Genomic DNA, 15,870 nt, shown 5'->3' on the forward strand with positions numbered 1-15,870 from the left:
TCTCCTGCTTCCCTTTATGTGCCCTTATTGATATCAGCTCCCCTCTAACCACCGCCTTCAGCGCCTCCCAGACCACTCCCACCTGGACCTCCCCATTATCATTGAGTTCCAAGTACTTTTCAATGCACCCCCTGACCCTTAGACACACCCCCTCATCTGCCATTCGTCCCATGTCCATTCTCCAGGGTGGGCGCCCTCCTGTTTCCTCCCCTATCTCCAAGTCTACCCAGTGTGGAGCGTGATCCGAAATGGCTATAGCCGTATACTCCGTTCCCCTCACCTTCGGGATCAACGCCCTTTCCAGCACAAAAAAGTCTATTCGCGAGTAGACTTTATGGACATAGGAGACAAACGAGAATTCCTTACTCCTAGGTCTGCTAAATCTCCACGGGTCTACACCTCCCATCTGCTCCATAAAATCTTTAAGTACCTTGGCTGCTGCCGGCCTCCTTACAGTCCTGGACTTCGACCTATCCAGCCCTGGTTCCAACACCGTAGTAAAATCTCCCCCCATTATCAGCTTTCCCATCTCTAGGTCCGGAATGCGTCCTAGCATCCGCCTCATAAAATTGGCATCATCCCAGTTCGGGGCATATACGTTTACCAAAACCACCGTCTCCCCCTGTAGTTTGCCACTCACCATCACGTATCTGCCCCCGTTATCCGCCACTATAGTCTTTGCCTCGAACATTACCCGCTTCCCCACTAATATAGCCACCCCACTGTTTTTCGCATCTAGCCCCGAATGGAACACCTGCCCCACCCATCCTTTGCGTAGCCTAACCTGGTCTATCAGTTTCAGGTGCGTTTCCTGTAACATAACCACATCTGCCTTAAGTTTCTTAAGGTGTGCGAGTACCCGTGCCCTCTTTATCGGCCCGTTCAGCCCTCTCACGTTCCACGTGATCAGCCGGGTTGGGGGGCTTCCTACCCCCCCTTGTCGATTAGCCATCCCCTTTTTCCAGCTCCTCACCCGGTTCCCACGCAGCTGTATCTCCCCCAGGCGGTGCCCCCCCCGCCCATCCCCTCCCATACCAGCTCCCCCCTCTCCCCAGCAACCCAATAATTCCCCCCTCCCCCCCCCCCCCCCCCCGGCTAGATCCCCCGCTAGCGTAATTACTCCCCCCATGTTGCTCCCAGAAGTCAGCAAACTCTGGCCGACCTCGGCTCGCACCGTGCGACGCCCCCTCCTTCCTGCTTCTCTATTCCCGCCATGATTATCATAGCGCGGGAACCAAGCCCGCGCTTCTCCCTTGGCCCCGCCCCCAATAGCCAACGCCCCATCTCCTCCACCTCCCCCCATCACCACCTGTGGAAGAGAGAAAAGTTACCACATCGCAGGATTAGTACATAAAACTCCTCTTTCCCCCCTTTTTAACCCCCCTCTTCGCCCCCCACATTCGCCCCACCACTTTGTTCAAATGTTCTTTTTAATAACCCGCTCATTCCAGTTTTTCTTCCACAATAAAAGTCCACGCTTCATCCGCCGTCTCAAAGTAGTGGTGCCTCCCTCGATATGTGACCCACAGTCTTGCCGGTTGCAGCATTCCAAATTTTATCTTCTTTTTATGAAGCACCGCCTTGGCCCGATTAAAGCTCGCCCTCATTCTCGCCACCTCCGCACTCCAGTCTTGATAAACGCGGATCACCGCGTTCTCCCATTTACTGCTCCGAGTTTTCTTTGCCCATCGAAGGACCATTTCTCTATCCTTAAAACGGAGGAATCTCACCACTATGGCTCTGGGAATTTCTCCTGCTCTCGGTCCTCGCGCCATCACACGGTATGCTCCCTCCACCTCCAACGGACCCGCCGGGACCTCCGCTCCCATTAACGAGTGCAGCATCGTGCTCACATATGCCCCGACGTCCGCTCCCTCCGCACCTTCAGGAAGACCAAGAATCCTCAGGTTGTTCCTCCTTGCGTTGTTCTCCAGTGCCTCCAACCCTTCCACACATCTTTTCTGATGGTGCCTCATGCGTCTCCGTCTTCACCACCAGGCCCTGTATGTCGTCCTCATTCTCGGCTGCCCTTGCCTTCACGACCCGAAGCTCCCGCTCCTGGGTCTTTTGTTCCTCCTTTAGCCCTTCGATCGCCTGTAGTATCGGGGTCAACAGCTCTTTCTTCATTTCCTTTTTGAGCTCTTCCACACAGCATTTCAAGAACTCTTGTTGTTCAGGGCCCCATGTTAAACTGCCACCTTCCGACGCCATCTTGGTTTTTGCTTGCCTTCCTTGTCGCTGTTCTAAAGGATCCACTGCAATCCGGCCACTTTCTCCTCCTTTTTTCATCCGTATCCAGGGGGGATTCCCTTCTGGTTTACCGCACAGTGTTTTTAGCCGTCAAAATTGCCGTTGGGGCTCCTATCAAGAGCCCAAAAGTCCGTTTCACCGGGAGCTGCCGAAACGTGCGACTCAGCTGGTCATCGCCGCACCCGGAAGTCCACTCTTTGCTTTCTATTAACCAATCCTCTATCCATGCTATTACTTTACCCTTAACACCATGCATCATTACCTTATGCAGCAACCTTTTGTGTGGCACCTGGTCAAAAGCTTGCTTGAAATCCAGATATACCACATCCATTGGCTCCCCATTGTCTACCGTTCTGGTAATGTCCTCAAAACATTCCACTAAATTAGTTGGGCACAACCTGCCCTTTATGAACCCATGCTGCGTCTGTCCAATGAGACAATTTCCATCCAGATGCCTTGCTATTTCCTCCTTGATGATAGATTTCAGCATGTTCCCTACTACCGAAGTTAAGCCAACGGGCCTATAATTACCCGTTTTCTGCCTACCTCCTTTTTTAAACAGCGGTGTCACGTTTGCTAATTTCCAATCCGTCAGGAACACCCCAGAGTCTATTGAATTTTGGTAAATTATCATGAGTGCATTTGCAATTTCCCTAGCCATCTCTTTTAGTACTCTGAGATGCATTCCATCAGGGCCAGGAGACTTGTCTACCTTTCGCCCCATTAGCTTGCCCATCACTACCTCCTTAGTGATATCAATCGTCTCAAGATTCTCACCTATCTTAGCCTCATTTCCATCAGTCACTGGCATGTTATTTGTGTCTTACACTGTGAAGACCGACCCAAAAACCTGTTCAGTTCCTCAGCCATTTCCTCATCTCCTATTGTTAAATCTCCCTTCCCATCCTCTAAAAGACCAATTTACCTTAGCCACTCTTTTTTGTTTTATATATTTGTAGAAACTTTTACTATCTGTTTTTATATTCTGAGCAAGTTTACTCTCATAATCTATCTTACTCTTTATAGCTTTTTTTCGTAGCTTCCTCTAGTTTCCCACTAATCTTTGCCACTTTGTATACTTTTTCCTTCAATTTGATACTCTCCCTTATTTCCTCAGATATCCATGGTCGATTTTCCCTCTTTCTACCGTCCTTCCTTTTTGTTGGTATAACCTATTGCTGAGCACTGTGAAAAATCGCTTGGAAAGTTCTCCACTGTTTCTCAATTTTTCACCATAAAGTCTTTGCTCCCAGTCTATCTTAGCTAGCTCTTCTCTCATCCCATTGTAATCTCCTTTGTTTAAGCACAAAACACTCGTGTTTAATTTTACCTTCTCACCCTCCATCTGTATTTTAAATTCCACCATATTGTGATCGCTCCTTCCAAGAGGATCCCTAACCATGAGATCATTAATCAATTCTGTCTCATTACACAGGACCAGATCTAGGACCACTTGTTCCCTCGTAGGTTCCATTACATACTGTTCTAGGAAACTATCGCGGATATATTCTATCAACTCCTCCTGAGGCTGCCTTGACCGACCTGGTTAAACCAATCAACATGTACATTAAAATTCCTCATGATAACTGCTGTGCCATTTCTTCATGCATCAGTTATTTCTTTGTTTATTGCCCGTCCCACCATAATGTTACTATTTGGTGGCCTGTAGGCTACTCCTATCAGTGATTTTCGCCGTGCAATTCCTGATTTCCACCCAAATGGATTCAACCTTATCCTCCATAGCACCGATGTCATCCCTTACTGCTGCCCAGATGTCATCCTTAAATAACAGAGCTACACCATCTCCCTTACCATCCACTCTGTCCTTCCGAATAGTTTAATACCCGTGGATATTTAACTCCCAGTCGTGACTATCCTTTAACCATGTTTCAGTAATGGCCACTAAATCATAGTCATTCACGATGATTTGCGCCATCAACTCATTTACCTTATTCCGAATACTACGAGCATTCAGGTAAAGTAACTTTAAGTTGGCTTATATACTCCGTTTTGAATCTTAACACCTCTATCAGTAACCTCTCCTAAGTTATTTTCCTTTTAACTTTTCTCCTAATTTTCCTTATTGTTGAACCAATATCTTCATGTAATAACCTGCTGCTTCGCTTTCCATTTATGTTTTTACTTCCCATCGTATTCCATTTAATATTACTAGGCCTAGTCACTGAGCTCTCCTCAGTCACTGTACCCTGTAATGTGGCCCTTTTTGATTTTTGACTTAGCATCTCTGCCTTACACTTTCCCCCTTATTGCCTTTTGTTTCTGACCTCATTTTACTTCCCTCCCACTTCCTGCATCGGTTCCCACCCCCCTGTCACATTAGTTTAAACCCTCCCCAACAGCACAAGCAAACACTCCCCCTAGGACATTGGTTCCAGTCCTTGTCGGAGTCCTTGTTGTAGAGATGCACTCGGGATGAGTGTAGGGCCAGGGAGATGACGTCTGCTGTGGACTGGTTGTGGCAGTATGCGAATTGTAGTGGATCAAGGCATTCTGGGCTTATGGAGGTGATGCACTTCATGACCAACCTCTCGAAGCACTTCATTACGACTGAAGTCAGGGCCACCGGACAGTAATCATTGAGGCACATTGCCTGGTTCTTCTTTGGCACTGGTATGATGGGGTCTTCTTGAAGCAGGTGGGGACCTCGGAACGGAGTAGGGACAGGTTAAAGATGTCCGCAAACACATCTGTCAGCTGGTCCACGCAGGCTGAGTGCATGACCAGGGATCCTGTCCGGAGCCGTCGCCTTCGAGGGTTCACTTTCAGGAAGGCCGATCTCACTTTGGAAGCTGTGATTGTGGGTATGGGTGTGTTAGGGGCTACTGGGGCATTCTATAGCGGACCATTGGTTTCCTGCTCAAACCGAGCATAGAATAAATTGAGTTCATCGGGGAGGGGTGCACGGCTGCTCGGTTTCGCTGTGTAGCCCGTTGTGTTGTTTAGGCCTTGCTACAACCAACGAGAGTCTCTAACGCTAGTCTGTGACTCTAGCTTGGTCTGATATCCACTTCTGGCATCTCGGATGGCTTTGCGGAGGTCGTACCTGGATTTCTTGCCGAGGTCAGGGTCGCCTGACTTGAACGCCTCAGACCTGTCCTTCAGTAGGGAGTCAATCACGCGAATGAGCCACGGTTTTCAGTTGGGGAACGCAACTTTCTTTGGCACGCAGTCGTCCACACATTTGCTGATTAAGTCTGGGATGGTGGTGGCATACTCATTTAAGTTGGTCACTGAGTTCTTAAATATTGTCTCTAAGCAGTCTCGTATGAATTTGATATAAGTGAAAATTTGACGCAGAAGGAAAAAAACGTGTTGCTTCTTATTCCCATTTTTAACCACGAGGAGCTGATGAGTGTTTTTCTGTTATCGCCAGTTCAGGCGTTGCCAGTGCAGCCAGTGATTCTTGGGAGCCAGGTGAATGTGGCGTTGGGATATTTAAATGAGCCATTATCATTATCTGGAGTGAGGACGTGATCCAAACTGCGCCGGGCGCCACGAGTCAGGTGGCTTGGCATCCGGCCCGAAGCCCAATTTGGGTCTTGCCCACGCTTCACCCGTTGTGCCCAGCTGCATACCAGGCGCAATGCGGTGGCTGAATTGCGCCGATTGTACATGTTTCTATCGGTATGCAAGTAGGAAGAGATTACTGAAAATAAACTTGGACACGCAAATTATAATGGGGAATGTGGAAATGGTAGAGACATTAAACAAATTCTCCCAACCTGCCTGCGGCATATTTGGTGGCGGGAGAATGCAGAGAATCTGGCGGGAGCCAAAATGTTGGAAACCCGCCAGAGGTTCAAGTAGGCAGCTCACCACCGCCACCTTCTCAAGGGCAACTTAGGATGAGCAACAAATGCCGGCCCAGTCGGTGACGCCCACATCCAGTAATTTACTTCTCTCCTAACAGTGGAGAAAGGAGAAAGAGAAAAAAAACAGGAAGTCTACAGGGACAGTTCTGATGAAGGATCATCAACTTAGTTGTAAACTCTGTTCTTCTCCAAAGATGCAGAGTAATTCCAGCATTTTGTTTATATTTCTGAAACTATAGGCCAGTTAGTCAAACATCAGTCGTAGACAAAGTGCTAAAATCTATTTTTTTTTGATAAACATTTTATTGAGGTATTTCTTTGGCATTATAACAGTAACAAAATAAACAATGTACATAACAAGGAAAATATTAACATAGTGCAAATATCACCTCCCCATAGTGCAAATACCACCTCCCGCTAGAATCTATTATTAGGGACAAGATTAACAGGGCACTTGAAAAATCATCAAACGATTAAACAGATCCGCACTGATTTCTGAAAGGAAAATCATGTTTGGCAAACCAGGAGAGGTGGATTGGGGCAGGGTCGAAATAAAAGATGGTAGGAAGGAAGAGGACAGGGAAAGACAGGAAAGAGGAGATTGAGGAGGAAAAAAAGAGAATGAGAAAGAACAGGGAAAAAGGATTGATACAGCACAGGACACCATTTGGCCCATCGTGTCACTTAGCATCATTCTCCTGCACATTGTTTCCATTGAAGTAATCATCTAACGCCCTCTTGACTGCCTCGATCAAACCTGCCTCCACCACACTTCCAGGCAGCCCATTCCAGACCCCAACCACTTGCTGCGTGAAAAAGATTTTTCTCACATCACATTTGCTTCTTTTGTAAATCATTTTAAATCTGTGACCTTTCATTCTTTTACAAGTGGGAAAAGTTTCTCCCTGTTTACTCTGTTCAGCCCCCTCATGATTTTGAACATCTTTATCAAATCTCCTCTAAGTCTTCTACTCACCAAGAACAGTCCTAAAAAAGAGTAATAGGGGGATGAGAGAAAAGACAGAAAGGACTGGAGCAGAGAACTTACATCATCGGGACATTTGACTGTGTTTCAGTCAGTTAATTACCTTTTGAAGTGCAATCAACAGTAAAAGATAAAAACACAACCAATTTGTGAGCAAATAGCAAATGGCACAAGGAGAACTTCCAGCTTTTTAAAGAAATCCTTTGTACTTACCTGAACAAGCAGACTGGCCCTCAAATTAACATATCATCCAAAAGACAGCAGCTCTGACAATATAACACTCCCTCACTGCTGCACTGATGTGTCAGCCTACATCTAAGTACTCTGAATAGGCAATATTTAATTTTAAATAATCTGAAATAAAACCACAGGGGTTTAATATAATACACTTAGCCAGAGTGTGAACAGAATACAGAAAGAAAACTCTCCTAAATATGCAGGAACAATGTTGCTTTTTACACATCATAAAAGAATATTTCATAGAATTTGCAGTGCAGGAGGCCATTCGGCACATGGAGTTCGCACCAGCTCTTAGAAAGAGAACCCTACTTAAGCTCATGCCTCCACCCTATCCCTGTAACCCAGTAGCCCCAACTCACCTTTTGTTTTGGACACTAAGGGCAATTTATCATGGCCAATCCACCTAACTTGCACATCTTTAGACTGTGGGAGGAAACCGGAGCATCCGGAGGAAACCCACGCAGACATGGGGAGAATGTGCAGACTCCACACAGACAGTGACCCAAGCTGGGAATCGAACCTGGGACCCTGGAGATGTGATGCAACTGTGCCAACCACTGTGCTACCGTTCTGCCCGACGTTTTGAACTGAGAAAAGTTAGTGTCGTCTGAATATTATTATCTTTTCATTGTTAGGTTAAATCAGGTCAGAAGATTAGAAAATAAAACTTTGGCTTCCTACAAATCCTTTCTTAGGGAATTGTCTTCACTCAGTGTCTGGATTTTGAATTTAAATGACAGTATTTGTAAAAGTATGTAAATTGCTAGGATAAAAGTTCTAATACTTTACACCATCATTATCTAATAATTCTACAGAATTATATAGTTAACGGAAAGCATCTAAACGAAAGCTGCTCCAATAGTGTTGGGATAAACTACAGCCACCAACCACTTAGTGTCACTCGTTTTCTTTTCTTACATTTATGAAATTATATCTCGGACAATGATCACAGTGGGCTAAACAGCTGGCTTGTAATGCAGAACAAGACCAGTAGGGCGGATTCAATTCCCGTACCGGCCTCCCCGAACAGGTGCTGGAATGTGGCGACTAGGGGCTTTTCACAGTAACGTCATTTGAAGCCTACGTGTGACAATAAGCGATTATTATTATTATTTTAATATGGTATTGTATTGTACTAACTGAAGTGAACATTTAAGTGTTATTCATCTGCATAGTCAGATGTAGAGGTTTACATTACCTGTCAACTGAAAAAAAAATCCCTTTAATCCTCTTCAGAAGGAATCATATCACCTTGCTCCACACTTCCAAGAACCCTGAAAAATTTTGAGTCCAGTTTTAGTCTTTTTTTCAGATTATAGCCGGAGAACACAATTCTACCAAAAAATGACTAAGGGCGGGAATCTCTGGCCGCGCCCACCCGGCGACCGGAAATTCCCGCCAAAGGTCAATGGACTTTCACATGGCCGCGTCCCGTCCATGGTGATCTTGCGGCAGGTGCCACCGAAGAATCCAGCCCCAAGAGTCATTCTGGGCAGGTTTAGTGGGGTGATTCCCGCCAGGTGTTTGAACATAAGAACTAGGAACAGGAGTAGGCCACCTGGCCCCTCGAGCCCGCTCCGCCATTTAATGAGATCATGGCTGATCTTTGTGGACTCAGCTCCACTCTCCGGCCCTTACTCCATATCCCCGAATCCCTTTATTCTTTAGAAAGGCATCTATCTTTTTCTTAAAAGCGTTTAAAGAAGGAACCTCAACTGCTTCACTGGGCAAGGAATTCCAGAGATTCACAACCCTTTGGGTGAAGAGGTTCCTCCTACACTCCGTCCTAAATTTACCTCCCCTTATTTTGAGGCTATGCCCCCTAGTTCTGCTTTCCCCGACCAGTGGAAACAACCTGCCCGCATCTATCCTATCTATTCCCTTCATAATTTTATATGTCTCAATAAGATCCCCCCGCATCCTTCTAAACTCCAATGAGTACAGTCCCAGTCTACTCAACCTCTCGTCATAATCTAATCCCCTCAACTCTGGGATCAACCTTGTGAATCTCCTCTGCACTCCCTCCAGTGCCAATATGTCCTTTCTCAGGTAAGGAGACCAAAACTGAACACAATACTCCAGATGCGGCCTCACCAACACCCTATACAATTGCAGCATAACCTCACTAGTCGTGAACTCCATCCCTCTAGCAATGAAAGACAAAACTCGATTAGCCTTCTTAATCACCTGTAGCACCTGCACACCAACTTTTTGCGACTCGTGCACCAGCACACCCAGGTCCCTCTGCACAGCAGCATGTTTTAACATCTTACCGTTTAAATAATAATCCATTCTGCTGTTATTCCTCCCAAAATGGATAGCCTCACACTTGGCAACATTGAATTCCATCTGCCAGACCCTAGCCCATTCACCTAAACTATCCAAATCCTTCTGCAGACTTCCGGTATCCTCTGCCCTTTTTGCTTTACCAATCATCTTAGTGTCGTCTGCAAACTTTGACACATTGCACTTGGTCACCAACTCCAAATCGTCTATGTAAATTGTGAACAACTGCGGGCCCAACACTGATCCTTGAGGGGCCCCACTAGTTACAGGTTGCCAACCAGAGAAACACCCATTTATCCCCACTCTCTGCTTTCTGTTAGTTAATCAGTCCTCTACCCATGCTACCACTTTACCCTCAATGCCATGCATCTTTAGTTTATGCAGCAACCTTTTGTGTGGCACCTTGTCAAAAGCTTTCTGGAAATCCAGATATGCCACATCCATTGGCTCCCCGTTATCTACTGCACTGGTAATGTCCTCAAAAAATTCTACCAAATTAGTCAGACATGACCTACCCTTTGTGAACCCATGCTGCGTCTGCCCAACGGGACAATTTCCCTCCAGGTGCCCCGCTATTTCCTCCTTAATGATAGATTCGGGCACGATCCAGATCACAATTCACCCACACTTAGTCACTTTTTTTGGAGCTTGGGGAATTTTTTCTGCAGTGGGCAACTAAGGTCGCCGGCAAGATCATTTCCTCATTAATCGGGGCCCCATTTTTAAAGGGTGCCCAAATCGCAAAGACCCTGGCATGAGGATAATCCGGCCCCACACCCATCCATCCTCGTAGGCTCCGAAGTGAGCATACCCTGCTATGGAGTCTCTGAGGGGCCCCCACCTTTGAGGCCCTCCCCCTTTCAGTCCCCCTCCTTTGCCCCACTACCGTTCATACCACCCCTCTGCACTCCCCCCATCCTTCACCGCCCCCTTTCTTGGGCATGTCCTCCCTTAGGCCCTTCTCCTTGGCAGTGCTCCTGGTAGTGCCAAGCTGGTACCTGGGCTCAGTCCCAGCACTCTGCCAGGACCAACCTGGCATTGCAGCAGTGACAGGTTGGCACTGCCACAGTTCCAGGTTGGCACTGCCTGATTGCCAGGGCGTCTGACCTTGACGACTCGGGGCTCCAATGGCCTCCAAGCCCCCCAGCGTGGCCATCACATTTGGTCTCCGTTATATCAGTACTGCTTTGAGGCCTGGCCGGCGCGGCTGGTGAATACCGGGAGCCGAGAGGCTGTGGCCTCAAACAGACTGCGTATATTTAAATGAGCCGAATTACTCATTTAAACATGTTTATCTGGACACACTCAGTGAGGGCATGATCCAGATCGCACTGGGTGCATCGCGCACGGCGCCTAGCACAAAAGCCATTTTTAGCCTTTTCTGCTATGGGATCGGTGCTGGACGCAATGCAATGGGAAAAGCACGCCAGTAGTCTTTCACACATCATTTCTCACATTTTTGTCATGTTAGATAGGATGAGAGTAGGCCATTTGGCCTTGGCAAAAGGATCTAGAACCGGAGGACACCCATTTAAAGTGCTTGGCAAAAGAAGCAACAGTGACATGAGGATTAGGCTGGTTTAGCACACTGGGCTAAATCGCTGGCTTTGAAAGCAGACCAAGGCAGGCCAGCAGCACGGTTCGATTCCCGTACCTGCCTCCCCGAACAGTTGCCGGAATGTGGCGACTAGGGGCTTTTCACCGTAACTTCATTTGAAGCCTACTTGTGACAATAAGCGATTTACATTTTCATTTCATTTTATGCAGTCAGTGATTAGCATATGGAATGCACTGTCAGAGAGACGGTGGTGGAGGTAGATTCGATCGAACCCGTAAAAAGAGAACAAGATTGCAGCGTTACACGGAGAAGGAACGGATTTTAACCAGATGAGTTACTTTTGCAGAGCTGGCATGTTCACAATCGGCCAAATGGCCTTCCTGTAAACCAGTGGTGGGCAATCAGGGCTGTGGCCCACGAGACATTTTGTTCGAGAATGAGAGCGGAGTTTGTGAGACTGTGAGCAGAGCGGAGAGAATAAAAAGGCGCAGGAAAAAGAAAGACTGAGAGCAGTGCCTTGGAAATAAAAGAACATGAGAAAGAGAGCAGACCCTGGGGGATAAAAGAATGCAAGAAAGAGTGAGGCCATGAGAGGAGGCAGGAAGTATAAGGGTGCAAGTAAGAGCGAGACCAAGAACAGAGCCAGTGAGATAAAAGGGCATGAGAAAGAGCGAGACAGAGCGCGGACTTGGGAAGTATAAGGATCGGGAAGGAGTGCGACTGAGAGCAGAACCTGGAAATACAAGGACACAGGATGAAGCGAGACCAAGAGCGGAGCGATTGGTTGGTGAGTATTTAATTTATATTCCTCATCTACCTTAAAATACTTTTACAATTTATTGGTAGCTGTAAGGTTTTCTTCATAATAAAGTTTTTTTAACAGCAGTTGCATTTATTAAAATTAAAGAAATAAAATAGAGCTAAGCCACATATCTGTATTAAAGGAGTGTATACGTATAGTTGTAGCTGCTGTTAGCTTTAATAAGCAGAGTAAATTGTAGTATACATAAGGTCAGCGTAAATATTTCTTTTGTTTTTCCATTTGAAGTTGATGACAGTTCTATTAACATAGGAATGATTTAGCATTTTCTGCATCTCATACTGAAATATTCGGTGTGCATTTATTTATTGAATAGAAAGTCCCTCAGCCAGGCAGTTTGTTCCGCAAGTTCTGCTGTGTTGAGTGTGGATAGGCCTCCGCTGAGTCTGGGTTTGGATATTCTTCCGTGGTTTGGTGCATAGTTTGCCCCCTCCCGCCGGCACGTAAGGGGCTGGCACTAATGCCCCTTCTGTGGAGGTTGGCCAAGGAGAGGGTGTGGCCGGTTTTGAACCTGTGAAGAGTGGATCACTCTTTCCTTGGAATGTTGAAACCAGGCGGCTGTTGGGTTGCGTTTGAGACCAGGTGCTTGTCATGTCCAATAATTCGCATTCATTTGTCCAGGTGGAATTTGGGTTGAAGTCCTGTGCGGGAAAAGTTTTCCAGATTGGCTTTCTTGATAAGAGTTGTACGTTGGGTAAACATATCAGCATGAACTGTCACGTGGGAGGCATTGGAAACTTTTTCGATCATTTTGTGGATTGTTGAGATTTGATGGGTATGTGGAGCAGTGATGTTTGCCAGGACAGGAAGCCAAGGGAGTGGTGTTGAACATGGTGTCCGAGTAATGATACACATGGTAGCTTTCAGCTGGGTGTCAACTCTGTGTATGTGTGTGTATGATGGTCTTGACCAAACAGGGGCACAGTATTCTACTACGGAGTATGAGAGTGTGAGTGCTGAGTTTCGGAGGGTGGTGGTATCAGCACCCCACATCGAGCCGGTAACTTTGGCAATCAAGTTGTTTATGACCTTGGATACAGTTGTTTTTAGATGTTCCCGGAAGGCCAATGTCCTATCTAAAGTCACTACAAGGCATGTTGGAGTTGGGTGGTGTTTTAACTTGTAGCCATTCATTTGGATGTTAAGCTCGTTATTGGTTTTTGCACTGTAAAGACAAATAAGCTGGATACTGTTTTTGCAGGGTTTGGCTTGAGTCACCATGTGTTGCAGTATTGTTCAAGTTTTGACAAATTCACCTTTAGGGTCCGGTCCAAGATGTCGAAGTCGAGGGCTTGAATTGCAAGGCAGATGTCGACAAATATGAATTTTAGGGAGGTAGTTTTTGGAACACCATTTGTGTAGAAGTTGAACAGGGTTAGAGCTCATACTGAGCCTTGGAAGAGTCCATGGGTTTGTCTTTTCCGTGTACTTTTTTTGACTGTCCAAGTTGAACTCTCAACAGTATTCCAATGCTTTTAGTCGCCGGGTGGGGGGGGGCTGACAATTGTACTTAATGTATTTAATCTTATTGATGGAGCCGTGGTAAGTGCATAAGCCCAATTTCAACCTTGCTGCCAACTGAGATGAAGGAGACTCACTAGCCTATCTATTACGGCTGTAAACCATTATGATTCTATTATTCAAGCCTGTTCCACGATTCAATCTGATTATGGCTACTCTTTTGGATTGGATTTGTTTATCGTCACGTGTACCAAGGTACAGTGAAAAGTATTGTTCTGTGTACAATCCAGACAGATTATTCCATACATGAAAAAAAAACATAGGGCATACATAAATACACAATGTAAATACATAGGCACAGGCAAAGAGTGAGCATACGGAGTGTAGTACTACTCAGTAGAGAAGATGTGTGAAGAGGTCAGTTCAGTCCTAAACAGGGTCATTTAGGAGTCTGGTAACAGTGGAGAAGAAGCTTCTTTTGAATCTGTTAGTGCGCGTTCTCAGACTTTTGTATCTCCTGTCCGATGGAAGAACAAAGAACAATACAGCACAGAAACAGGCACTTCGGCCCTCCAAGCCTGCACCAACCAATGTACCTGCTTAAACTAAAACCGTCTGCACTTATGGAGTCCGTATCCTTCCATTCCCACCCTATTCATATATTTGTCTAAATGTCCCTTAAATGCCGCTATCGTACCTGCTCCCACCACCTCCCCACGCAGCACGTTCCATATATTTACCACACTCTGTGTAAAAAAACTTGCCTCGCACATCTGTTCTAAACTTTTCCCCACGCACTTTAAACCTATGTCCCCGAGTACTTGGCTCTCCTACCCTAGGAAAGAGCATCTGACTATCCACTCAGGCAAAGCGAAGGGTGGAGGGCTTCTCATCAACTCCTCCTGGTGCTTGGATGTGGCGACCCTGGCAACCTACTGCTCCCCAGACCTGGAATACCTGACCGTGAAGTGCCACCCATATTATCTTCCACGTGAGTTCACTTCAGCCATTATCACAGCAGTCTACATCCCACCCCAGGCAGAAGTGAGGAAGGCGCTGGACAAACTATACACAGTTGTAAACAACGATGAAACAGAACACCCGGAGGCCTTGTTCATCATGGCCAGAGACTTCAACAAAGCCAATCTCAAGAGTGTACTGCCAAAATTCCACCAGCACATCTCCTGTCCCACCAGGGGCGACAACACTCTTGACCACTGCTACTCAAAAATCAAGGGCGCCTACCGTTCCATCCCCCGACCGCACTTTGGGAAATCAGACCATAAGACGGCGCTCCTTCTCCTGGCATACAAGCAGAAACTCAAGCGGGAGAATCCAGCTAAGAAGGTTGTGCAGTGCTGGTCCGAGGAGACAGAAGAGTTCTTACGTGACTGCTTAGAGACAGTGGACTGGCCCATATTTAAGAACTCAGCGACCAACTTAAATGAGTATGCCACCACCGTCACAGACTTCATCAGCAAATGTGTGGACGACTGCGTGCCAAAGAAAGTTGTACGTGCGTTCCCCAACCGGAAACCATTGCTCAATCGCGAGATTGACTCCCTACTGGAGGACAGATCTAAGGCGTTCAAGACAGACGACCCTGACCTCTGCAAGAAATCCAGGTACGACCTCCGCAAAGCCATCTGAGATGCCAAGAGAGAATATCAAACCAAGCTAGAGTCACAGACAGACTCTCGGCGGTTGTGGCAAGGACTAAACAACATAATGGGCTACAAAGCGAAGCCGAACAGTATCTCTGGCTGCAGCGCACCCCTCCCCGATGAACTCAATGCATTCTATGCTCGGTTCGAGCAGGTAACCAAAGATCCGTCGTTGAGTGCCCCAGCAGCCCATAATTCACCCATACCCACCATCACAGCTTCCGAAGTCAGATTGGCCTTCCTGAAAGTGGACCCTCGGAAGGCGACGGGCCCGGACAGGATCCCTGGTCGTGCACTCAGAGCCTGCGCGGACCAGCTGGCAGAGGTATTCGCAGACATCTTTAACCTGTCCCTACTCCACTCCGAGGTTCCCACCTGCTTCAAGAAGACCACCATCATACCGGTACCAAAGAAAAACCAGGCAACGTGCCTCAATGACTACCGTCCAGTGGCCCTGACTTCAGTCGTAATGAAGTGCTTCGAGAGGTTGATCATGAAGCGCATCACCTCCGTACTCCCAGAACGCCTTGATCCACTGCAATTCGCATACCGCTGCAACCGGTCCACATCAGACGCCATTTCCCCGGCCCTACACTCATCGATAGAGCATCTTGAAAACAAGGACTCCTACATCAGACTCCTATTTATTGACTACAGCTCCGCCTTCAACACCATAATCCCAGCCAAGCTCATATCAAAGCTCCAAAACCTAGGACTTGGCTCCCCACTCTGCAACTGGATCCTCGATTTTCTGACCAACAGACCACAATCAG

At 46.9% G+C, this 15,870-nt stretch overlaps 1 protein-coding gene across 2 annotated transcripts in view; it reads right to left on the bottom strand.

Moving 5' to 3' along the window:
• Window positions 1–15,870, bottom strand: part of LOC140385893 (uncharacterized) — a 102,424-nt gene that overhangs the window by 49,476 nt on the left and 37,078 nt on the right. The window contains exon 2 of one of the 2 annotated variants that reach the window (XM_072468516.1): window positions 8,507–8,582. The exons of the other annotated variant lie outside the window; for it this stretch is intronic. The gene's annotated coding sequence lies outside the window, so the exon portion shown is untranslated. The remainder of the gene's footprint in view (window positions 1–8,506; window positions 8,583–15,870) is intronic. 2 annotated transcript variants of the gene reach the window in all.

Source organism: Scyliorhinus torazame, chromosome 11 (assembly GCF_047496885.1).
Source record: "Scyliorhinus torazame isolate Kashiwa2021f chromosome 11, sScyTor2.1, whole genome shotgun sequence".
Lineage (NCBI taxonomy): Eukaryota > Metazoa > Chordata > Chondrichthyes > Carcharhiniformes > Scyliorhinidae > Scyliorhinus > Scyliorhinus torazame.